This window comes from Hibiscus syriacus, unplaced genomic scaffold (assembly GCF_006381635.1).
Source record: "Hibiscus syriacus cultivar Baekdansim isolate YM2019G1 unplaced genomic scaffold, ASM638163v2 tig00003403_pilon, whole genome shotgun sequence".
NCBI classification, from domain to species: Eukaryota; Viridiplantae; Streptophyta; class Magnoliopsida; order Malvales; family Malvaceae; genus Hibiscus; species Hibiscus syriacus.
Window position 1 is genome coordinate 602,572 of NW_024061970.1, and position 11,836 is coordinate 614,407.

An 11,836-nucleotide genomic window follows, 5' to 3' on the forward strand; every position below is an offset into this window, starting at 1 on the left:
GTGTATTTTCAATAAGTTAATAAAAAAATTTGTATAATGTTTGAGCTTAGAGGCGTAGTATTGACACTTATCTTTCAATTGAAATTTATATCAACACATACAAGACATTGTAAGCGGGAAAATAATTATGTTCTAAATGTTTCTAAAGCTTGGTTTTGTGCATGAAGAACAAGTTAAAATAGCTCGATAGGCATCTTAGTGGGGGCAAGTAGATGTTTCCAGTAGAATAGTAGCCTTTTATAATAAATGGATACCAACACGCCAGAGAAACCCAAAGGAAAATTTTGTCTTAGACTTGTGTTCTTGGTACAGTCAGTAAAAAATGCAAAGGAAAAAGCTCAATAGCGTTTCTCAAAGGGTGTTCGCTAAAATCTAATTGATGGAAAAAGAAGTTTCTCGAGAAAACCAAGTAAAAATCTATATGCCACCAAAAGAGGATGCCTTGTATAAATGGACACGAGACCCTAAAAAAAACTTAGAAGTTTTATGAGAAGTAGGTAATCTCGTGTCGTGCAGATTTGTCTTGACCAAGAAGAATAATATCAATTATATCTGATGTTGTAGAGGCACTTATGGTACCTATCTCAGCACGGAGAAGAAAATGATGCCACCAGGAGAAGATGCCTTTTATAAACTAGAAGTTTTATGATAATGGATAAATCATTTATGAAGGAAGAATAACATTTCATGGAGATGGTTAGGTTTAGTGGAACAAAAGGAATTTAAATAGAAAATAACCTCGATCGTGTTGATTCATCTTAACATGACATGGCAATGAACTAGCGCCTTGTCCAACGCTAGTCCCCTTTCATTTTCAGATAAAACTACCATATCAAATAAGCATCTAGGAGGAGATATTCTCAACTGTGAGGTTGCAAGAACATGAAGTATTTAACCCATTCAAAGATTTCTCAGCATCTATGGGGAGATATTTTTGTTCTAGTGTTGTCGACTTAGATCTTGGTAGAATAATTCGTGAGCGTTCTTGTGAGCGGTCTCATGATCGATGCATAAATGCTACTCTTATTATCCCCATAGTCGACGATGTAGAACTATTTTGATTTAAGGGGGATATTTCTAAAAAAAAATTGGTAAGGGAGATCGACCCCGATGGTGACGAGGTATTCCCCTTCAATGAATAACCAGAATACCCTGACATGTCGGTTGGAGCAAATGATGACATTCCAAATGCTACACCTCATAGTTCTTATTACCAGCCACCATCTCACTTCATAATGATTGATATGGAACCTTTTAATGCTCCAAAAGTTTTGAAACTCCCATATCTTGAGCAATACAATCAATATGGGGATGGTGAGCTCTATATTGAAATGACGTTCAGAACAAAAAAACTTGTTAGGGTTTTCATTAAGTACTATAACATACATCGCTCGGTTACGTCGATTGTGAAAAAATAGATGCAGACAAGTACATGATTGAATGTGTCCACAAATATGAGGGATGTAATTGAAGGGTTCGTGTATCACGCTTGAAGAGGATGAACAACTTACGGAAGCTGACAAAAATGACTAACCTCATACGTGCACCACCAACAGGCTCAGTCAAGGTCATCCAAGCTTAGATGTTCGCGTGCTTTGTGATTTCTTCATACCATTGGTCAAAGGAAATCCACATATAACAGTTACCATCTTTATAGTTGTAATTATATCTCAACACGACTATATAGTTAACTGCCTTAAAACATGGTATGTTAGGTATCAGACTCAACAACAAGTGTATGGCCAATAGGAAGAATCGTACAAAAAGTTATGGCCATGGTTGAAATTGATGAAGAAACACATATCGTGAACAATTGTGAAGTTGGAAACTATGAGGGTGTAAAAAAATAATCATGTCGTACAAGGTATGTGCCAATTCTACAGGCTATTTTGGACATATTCGCAGTGTGTTAATGCATTCCACCACTACAAGATGATGGTTCATATCGAAAAAACTTGGTTGTAAGAAAGATACACATAAATACTGTTGTTAACGGTTACACAAGAAGACAATAGGAAAACTATTCCCATTGTCTTCTCAATAGTCGAAAAGAAAGACATACTCTTGGGAATTCTTCCTTATGAACTTGTGCAAACATGTTCTATAACATGTTTTGCGTGATATAGATGGTGAGATATGTCTTATTTTTGACAAATGCACAAGGATCAAATACACAATTAAGCATATAAGACCGTCTTCGCATACTCCCTATATTTATCACTAGTACGTTTATGTCATATTGTTTCAAATTATTTGCAAAAGTTCATGAACGAAGATGAACACACAATGATGCTTTGAATGGTATGTCTTTCACTCTTTGGGGTTTAAGATATCTTTTCATTTATTATTTATAATTAGTTATTGCTTTTTTAATGGATTGATCACTCGCATTTCGTACGTGAGGTTGATGAGCTATTTCAAGAATTGAGATAAAAGAATCAAGAAGGTTATAACTACCTTGCTAAAATTATAATGGAGAAATGGATTCGATCATTTGATAGGGGTACACGATATGGTCACATGACAACGAACTTGGATGAGGCGATCAATTCATCACTGAAGGGAGTGCGACATTTGCTTATCACTTTCATTTTCAAAGTTACATATTATCATTTAGCAAACTTGTTTGCAACCTTGGGAAAGCAAGCAATTGACTGGATTTTAAATGACAACACAATCCACCCAGACCTCCACATAAAATTGTAAACCTTCGTGTAGCACTCAAATACAATGAATGCGATATGGTATCACGTGAGCAAAATAAATTATGTGTTTCAGAATATTAAAGGCCATTAGAAGGTATACAACACAACATATATGTCGTTAATCTACATGAATTAACCTATGACTATGAAGTATTCCAAACATTCAAATACTCATGTGGGTATGTCATTGCTGATTGTTCTTCTGTAGGGATTAACTACATGCATTTTATTGATCCAATATACCTATTTGAAATCATATTCAATGTTTATCAATACGACTTTCCTCCCATTGGAAATAAAAGGGATACATATGAAGTTGATGATGAACTTACAATACGACTAGATTTTTCACTACGATGCGTGATGAGTTCAGAATCATTAATATTTTCTCGTTATTTATTTGAACTTGTGGATTTATTGCTGCTGATTTGGTTGTGTTATGCTTTTTTTCGTGCAGGGTCTTACTTTCCAATTAGTGATAAAACGGGTGCATTCTGCATTTTTTTATTGTTTGGTCATGGTTGGAGACATGGGCACGACACAGTCTAACGTGGCAGTTTCTAAAAGGTACAGCCTGCGGCGGTTTCTAGAAGATCTACTCAACGCGCCTTCTGGAAGATGGACGAGCAGAGTTGCATTAGGAGACTTGTTTAAAGTTTGAATTTAGAAAAAATAATTATCTTTAGGATTATTTTATTTTAATTTCTTTGTTTATCCTTAGGCTTTGAGATGCTATAAATACCCTTTGGGGTAAGCCTAAACACACATCTCAGATTACAATCTTCTTTTTTTCTAGTTTTATAAAAGTTCTCTCCTTTATTTTATTTTTCAAGTTTTTCGATTTTTACATTATTTTTAAAGCTTTGTTTTTAAATATGCTAAGTATGACTTTTGTCATGCTTAGCTAATTTTCTCATAAGCCGAGAGGTGAAGCAATGACTCAATCAAAATCAAAATAGTTTTCGAAATCAAAGAAAGACTTTGGTCAAGATTATTGTTGCGATTAAACGTGTGGGAGGAAGGATCGACTTATAGAAAGCAATTAGACTTCTTGGGAACACATTTGGCGAGATAGCTTCGCCAAGAGGGAATTGAGATCGGAATTGACGGTTATAAAGCAACAATTCGAGTCGGTCGCAATGAACTTAAACAGTGATTGATCTACGATAATTGATGTTGATTAGATCAATTCTCGAAGCCAGAATCAAAGATTGCCTTGGGTATTCGATATACAAAATAGAGTCACAGGGATTGCCCTTGTAGACAAAGTAACCGACGTGAATCCCGAAAGAAATATCTAATTCGATGATCTAAAGGAAATTAAGTCAAGCAAAATTTAAGGATGTTTTTACCACATTCATTTTCAACGTTTAATTATTGAATTTCTTTATTCTTATTTTAAAGCACTTTTTACTATTTAATATATTTTTACCAACCCCCATTTCACTATTTATCTCCTGGTAAAATCATTCAAACAGAAATTTATAATTTTCTAAGTCCCTGTGGAATTGACCATTACTTCTCTATACTACGTATTTCCTTTATTTATTAATTAAGAAGAAGGATTTTTTATTTGACATCGAAACGATAGTTGTCAACGTGAAAAAAGAATCATCCATGATCAATGAGGATTTGCTGTGACGAGGATTTGATTGAATATCAAGAAAGAATCGGATATCCGAAGCTATGTAGTATCTGTAGAAATCCTGAACACGTGAAGAACAAATGTCCTAATCGATCACGCCCTCCTATCGATTAATTTGTTTTGAATATAGCTTTTTATGCTTTAAATATATAATTGAATCAAATATAATGTTAGTTTTTTAAATTATTAATTAAGTTTTAATTATTAATTTGTTTAAGTTATCCTTCATCAATATGATTTTTGCCTCGCCCCGAACATGTCGATCAAGTCATTCTAGCTTTGTCTTCATGTAGAAAACCAATCTTTGGAACCATTTTGAACTTGATTTTTACCCCGCTTACAATGTCTTCGTATGTACTGATACTACCATGAATTGAAAGATAAGTTACAATACGATACTCTAATCTTATAAATTATGAAAATTTTCATATTAACTACCCGAAAAAACCCTTCGAATATGCCTATCAAACCAATTTAGTATTTTCTTTATGCATAAAACAAGCTTTGAAATAATTTTCAACGAGATTTTTAACCTGCTTACAATATTTTGTATGTGTCAATATTGACCTCAATTGAAAGATAAATTCCAATATTACGCCTCTAATCTTATAAATTATGATTTTTTTTAGAATAACTACTCGAAAATACCCCTCAAACGTATCTATAAACACTTGTGATTTGGGCTGGAAAACTACATAACTCGCGTTCTATATAACGCGATGTATGTTAAATAACACACATGATAAATTGCAGAAACATTTCAATATATTGGGAACCCAGTGTTACGTAGAACGCGAAACGTTTCAATATATCAGGAACCCAATGTTACGTAGAACATGAAGTCAAAAATTGAAATATTAAATTACATTCTCTAAAACGTGTATCCACGTTAGAGGAGACTTGTGCTCTATATAACACGAGGTGTTTACACGCTTTTTGTAGGACATAAGGTAATTCTACGTTTGAATTTGAAGGTATTTTTCTAATTAATCCCGTTTAAGATACTATTTCAAAAAATGATTTTTTTGGGGTTTTAAACTAATAACGCCCATTTGAAACACATGTAGCTGGCGGCTTTAAAATAATAAAAATATTATATTTCGAGACGTTTATCAGAACTCTGGTTTGAGTTGTATTTCGTATAATGATTGAGTTATTAAATGTCTGATTTAAGGCGGTAAACGTCTGAATATTTCAAATTGATTAAAGATAATAATCTCAAGGTTTGGTCTAAAATGGCATAATTTCTCAAATCACAATTTTCGTTAACTATTGACTAAAAACAACACAAAAAATTTGAATGTTTTAATCAATGCAAATAAAAATATGTGTTCTGAACATTTAAAAGTCAAGGTTAATTTCACGTCACATAGAAAAATGACATGCAAAAATCAGTCAACGTTTTATAATTAATTTTAAGACTAATTTGAGATAAAAATTATTTATTTTTAATCATATATTAAATTAATTATTTTATTTAATAAATTTATTAAGTGATCTCATTGATAAAAAATTATTCTCTAAAAAATTATGAGTTTAAGCGGTTTTATTTGTATGTTGCATATTTGCTGTCAAGTTATAAACAAATACTATATTATAATCTGTTGGTTGTGTTGTGTCTCGCTAGTTAAGGCGGTTATCCAACATTAGAAGGAAAGATCATGTAACACTCTTAACCCGTAATATGTAATCGAATACGAGTCAAAGATGTCACATAGCTTTATATATTCTAAGGTTGAAAATCCAGTAAAATTTTAAACTTTTAAAGTTTATCGAATTTAATCCTTTCAATAAATAATGTAATCACATAAAATCATATTATAGTATTTAAGTCTCTAAATCAATATCAGTTTCAGGAAATAATTAGACAGTTCTATAATGTTCCACATAATACGATAAACTACCTAATTACTATCTAATTTAAAATATTTCTTTACTATGTCAAAATATAATTTGTATTTAAAACACAAAACTTAAATTCATATTTATATATATAATAACATATCTTAGATTTTTCTTATTCGTATGCATGCCATCCACAAAATTTAAAATAGCAGGATGTCATTACTAATACTTGAAACTTTTTCTTTATTGATTGATGCCTACTCAACTCTTTACTTCACTTGCTCTTCTTTACCTACCTGTGAAAATCATCACACGCTAAGTATACACTTAGTGAGACATTATAAACAAACTAAAGTGACATAAATATCAAACAATTTAGCAACATCTAAACAACATATTCACTTATATACAACTTAATAATATCATAACAATTTGAAAACATTAACTTAAATTCCAAGAAAATCACTAAATATCCAAATTGATATATTCAAGCCATTTTTCCTCATCAATTACTTGAAAATCATCATCTCATGATTTTATCAAAACCATGATAAACAATCATACATACATAATCATATCAAAGCAAAGCCAACAATAAACAATATCATACATATTCATTCATATACAAAACAAAACTTTCATATCTCATTTTCATCTTTCACTTTCACATTTCATTTCCATAATCCGTACTTTCACATTTCAGAACTCATTCTCAGATTCATAACTTAATTTCATATTCATAACTTATCTTCAAGTTCATAGCCCAATGCATATTTATGAGAATGCGAGTCAAACATATTGTGCACACTACGCACTTCACGGTGCCAATCATCATCATAAGATGCATTCCAAGTGCAAAACATATCATATGCACCAGCGGTACCATACATAATGTACACGAATGTACCATAACTTGAACTTTACTCAAATTCCTGGCATGCCTGTACCTACAACTCTCAATGCAACATACAATGAACTTTTCCATTAATTATTATACGTTAATGAATATCAAAGATATCAATATATCGACATAAATGACTTTTCATATCATAACATAATGGGTAGTTCATACCCTAAATATTTCCTTTTCGCATAACATTTATATATCATAATCATCCTCAATCAACTTTCTTAAACATAAACACATCATATTCATCATGAAATAAATAATCTTAACTATCATACCAAATGTAATAAAGTTAACTCATTTCAACATTTATAATAGCATATAATATAGGAGTAACAGGAAAACATAATTTATGACAAGTTTCATATGTTGGTAGTTTGCACTACCTTCAAAGAAATATTATTTGTATTAATCTACACACTTAAAAATTATTCCATTTATACCAATGGAAATTAGACACAAATATTATTTGACCATATAAGTCACTCCTTCTAGTTTATCTTGTACAATTTATAGTGAATTTTCAAATTTCACTTACAGAAGTTGTTTCGACCTATCTTCAATTAAAAATCCATATATTTTTGTACACTTATTGAAATCAGTATCTATTTGTTCTCCAAAAAACTAGACTGATATACGAATCCAACGGCATAACAATCATTCCCTAGTGATTTCTATAGAATTTATGGTGATTTTCTAAACTTACTATTCAGAACATAAATATGGGCAGATTTCACTAACTTATATTTTCAGCTTATTCACTAATACTCGTAGCATACCAAATGAACATATATGCATGAATCACAAAATTTCAGAACATTTAGGAGTCACTTCTTACCATATCAACTCCTTCACTGGCTCATCGCAAGACAATGTTAGCACGATATCATAAATACAAATTAAATATGTACTAACATGGAGTCCTTCGCTTGCAACTTTCCTTAGAAATTCATATTCATCCTTAAGCTCTCCTTAGCTTTAACATTGCTTGATCTTGATTTCAAGTACACATCTAAATAACATCATTTACAAAACATGTACATTTCAAACCACATGTTAGGATCTCACTAACATAGGCACAATACAAAATAAATTCCTAAAAATATTTCGATGCTCATTCGATACTAATTCCATGTCACAACATAAATATTGACTTTAACACTTCAAGTTGACCAGTCAAATCCTTTTTATCCAAATTCACCCAAAATTCACATAACCTTTTTCAACTTTCCATTTAACTACTAATTATGAATTCTTTTAGAATTCATCTCAACTTTTCCATTTTATTCTAAATAGCCATTTTCCTTTTTACTTCAATTCAAGTCTCAAACAACTTAATTAAATTTCAGCATCTAATTTCCAGCCCAATACCTCAAAGATTTCATTATTACCACTTAAGTCACTAACTTTCTCATATTTGCCATTTATTACTCAAACTTTGAAAACTTCCCAAAATAGTCAAATTTCACATTCTAACACCAAATTCATCACTCTAACATTAATTTCAAGCATACTACTTCATGTACTGAAAAATAACACATCAACCACATAACTTTTCAAAATTACAAATATATCCCCTTACTTTCTCAAAATTATAAATTGGTCCAAATAACTTTCTAAAGCTTGTAGGATCTTTCTTACGTCATTTATAACCCTTGTATAATTTTTTCCATAATTTTTCTCACTTCCAAAAGCTTAGGCCGAATGTTGAGGGGTAGTTTTCATGATTGCACTTGATTTCAATTTGATTTGAGAATGAAATCAACCTCTATTCAACATTTTAAAACCTCTACAATCAAACCCATAACTCATTTCATCAAATCACAAATTTCCCCTAATTTAGAGTTTAGGCAAAAAATCAATATAGCATTTCTAGGTGGTTTTGATAATCAAACAAGCTTGGAAATGATTCTACAACCTCAACAACCTCAAAATCCATCATCAATTCATAAAACCCTAACATGAACATAAACCCTAAAATTTGAGAACTTAGCATTCAACCAAGATTAGCATGAAATAATGGTACCAAATGATAGAGCTCTTCGAATAGAATAATTTTTCTATTTCACGGTTCGCTCCAAAATCCAAAGGAAATTGTTCAAAAATGAATAATAATATTTTTACCTAGGTTATGAAGTGCAAAAAATGGAGGTTGAATAAGGCCTAATTTTCATGAAATTTATAGTTAATTTCATGTTAATTTTTCATTTATTAATCTTAAAGGGATTTTAAATCCATTTAATTCAGAAATGAGAATTTTACCATTAATGAAACTTGATAATTACATCCATACCAAGACATATTTTTGTTATCATCTTCCAAAGTCAAAGATGAACAAAATATTATACCATTGACAACTTTATGCATGCAACTTTCCAAGAATTCCAATCTTGCCATTTTCATTCAACGGTCCAAATTGAACATGGAAATAAATTCTCAAATCCAATGGTCCATATTATTTCCATCATTTTAAAACATTGAAATAATATATCTAAGATTAATTTAATATCCTTCAAATTTTCTCAAATTTATGTTCGATCTGATTTACTTAATTTTTCCAAACTATAACACTTTACAGCTTTTAACATAAATTTCAGATAAAAAATCTGATCCCCACCAAAACATCATTCTTGAGGGTGAACTATTCTTTTAAGGGGTCAAAAAACCTAACTTTTAAATCTTACACTTTTGGTTCTTAAACTTTTCAAAATTATCTTTTTGGTCTCTACATTTTTCCATACTTTATACTTTATCCACTAAACTTTCAAAATTAACATTTTGGTGACAAACCAAAATTTTGGGGTGTTACAATTCTTCCCCTTAAGAAAATTCATCCTCAAATTTTTAATGCGCACATTATGTAAATATATTAGGTTATTGCTATTTCATATTTTGTTTTTCTGTTCCAAATAGTTTTTCCAACTTTTGATTTCTCTAACGAACTTTAATAAGTACTGATTTCATAAGTCAAATTCTGATTGAATTTAATGTCCTCTGATGTAATAACATGAGAAATATTTGATCAATACTTTAAGAACATTTATCACTAGATTAATAGAATACTTTTCTATTCAAATATGAATATATATTTTGTAGATCGGCAACTATCTTGAGATTATCTTAAATAATCTGTACCCATTACAAAGTTCATTCTAACTCGTTCCTATTCCCACTAAGGGTTGGAAATTGGTTACAATAATGCAAAAGGTACTTAATGTTATACTTTAACTTGTCAAAATATCAGACATTTAGTAACAAACTCAGTGCTGATTCTTTCCATGCCTGCCACTATTATCAACTCTTTCCTTGATAATACAAACATCCATGAGACTCAACTTCAAAGTCTTTTGTTTTAACTTGTTCAATCTTTGACAATCTCTCTTTTCATCATTTTTTAAGATCCTTTACTCGATCTAGCAAAATAGGCTTTAACTTTAATTCTACAATTAAAGCATCATCTTTCTTTAAAGATAATTATGTATTCGAAACTCCCAGAACATAATTGTCTTTCGATCTTATCGTATCAACCACCACATTAGCATTTCCTAAGTGTAATCTATAAGCACATCATCATTCTTTAAGGATTTAATCCATTTCCTTTATTTTCACGTTTTCAAGTTAACACATACTTTTAGTCTTTGCGATCGATGTAAATATAGCATCGCTCACTATATAGATGGTGGCGTTATGTTTATGAGGTGAACACAATTCTTTCTAACTCAAGATCATGAGTCAGATAATTTCCTTCATGGTTCTTAAATGATATAAATCATAAGCTATAACCTTTCCTCTTACATGAGTATGTATCCCCAAGCCATTATGAGACACATCACTATAAATCATACAATCTTTTCCATATTAGATTGCACTAACATTGGAAATCTTTCAGTATTCTCTTTAATGACTCAAAATTCCTTGTCACTTATCAATCGAAATAAATGACACATATTTTCTCAATAGCTTAGCCAAAGGGGAGACAATTATTGAAAAGTTCTTTATGAACCTTCAATTCAATAGTAACCAACAAGTCCTAAGAAACTTCGTATCTCAGAAACACTCTTTAAAATTTATCATATTTTCTCAAGGAATGCAATTTTCAGACAATCAAAATTTACACTTTGTCAACTTAACATACAACTTTTTCTCTCAAAAAGTTGAGAGAATTATGCAAAAAATACGCATCGTATTCTTTTTTTGTCTTAAAATAGAACAACTTACTATAGATACTACCACCAATTAATCAAAGTATAACTGAAATACTCAGTTTATCAAATCCTTAAATGTCATAGGAACATTCGTTAAACCAACCGACATTATCGTAAACTCGTAATGTCCATACTGAATTATGAAAACTATCTTAAGAAGATATTCTTCCTGAATTTTTAACTGATAATATTCAAATCGGAAATAAATCTTAGAAAACATCAATACACCTTTTAACTGATCAAAAGATCATCAATCCTTAGAAAAAGATACTTATTATGTACTTTCCTTATTTTGATTGACAATAATCTATATGTAATTGCATAAGCTCATATTTTGTTTTCGGAAATAACACTAGCGCGTCCCAGATGACACACTTGATCTTGTAAATACTAGATCTTAACAATCCTAACAACTATGCCTTTAATTCTCTAGGCTCAGTCAGAGCCACTCAATAAGAAGTTATAGAAATAAACACAGTACCTGGTAACATCTCCCTTTTATATTTTATATCCCAATCTAGAGGAAATC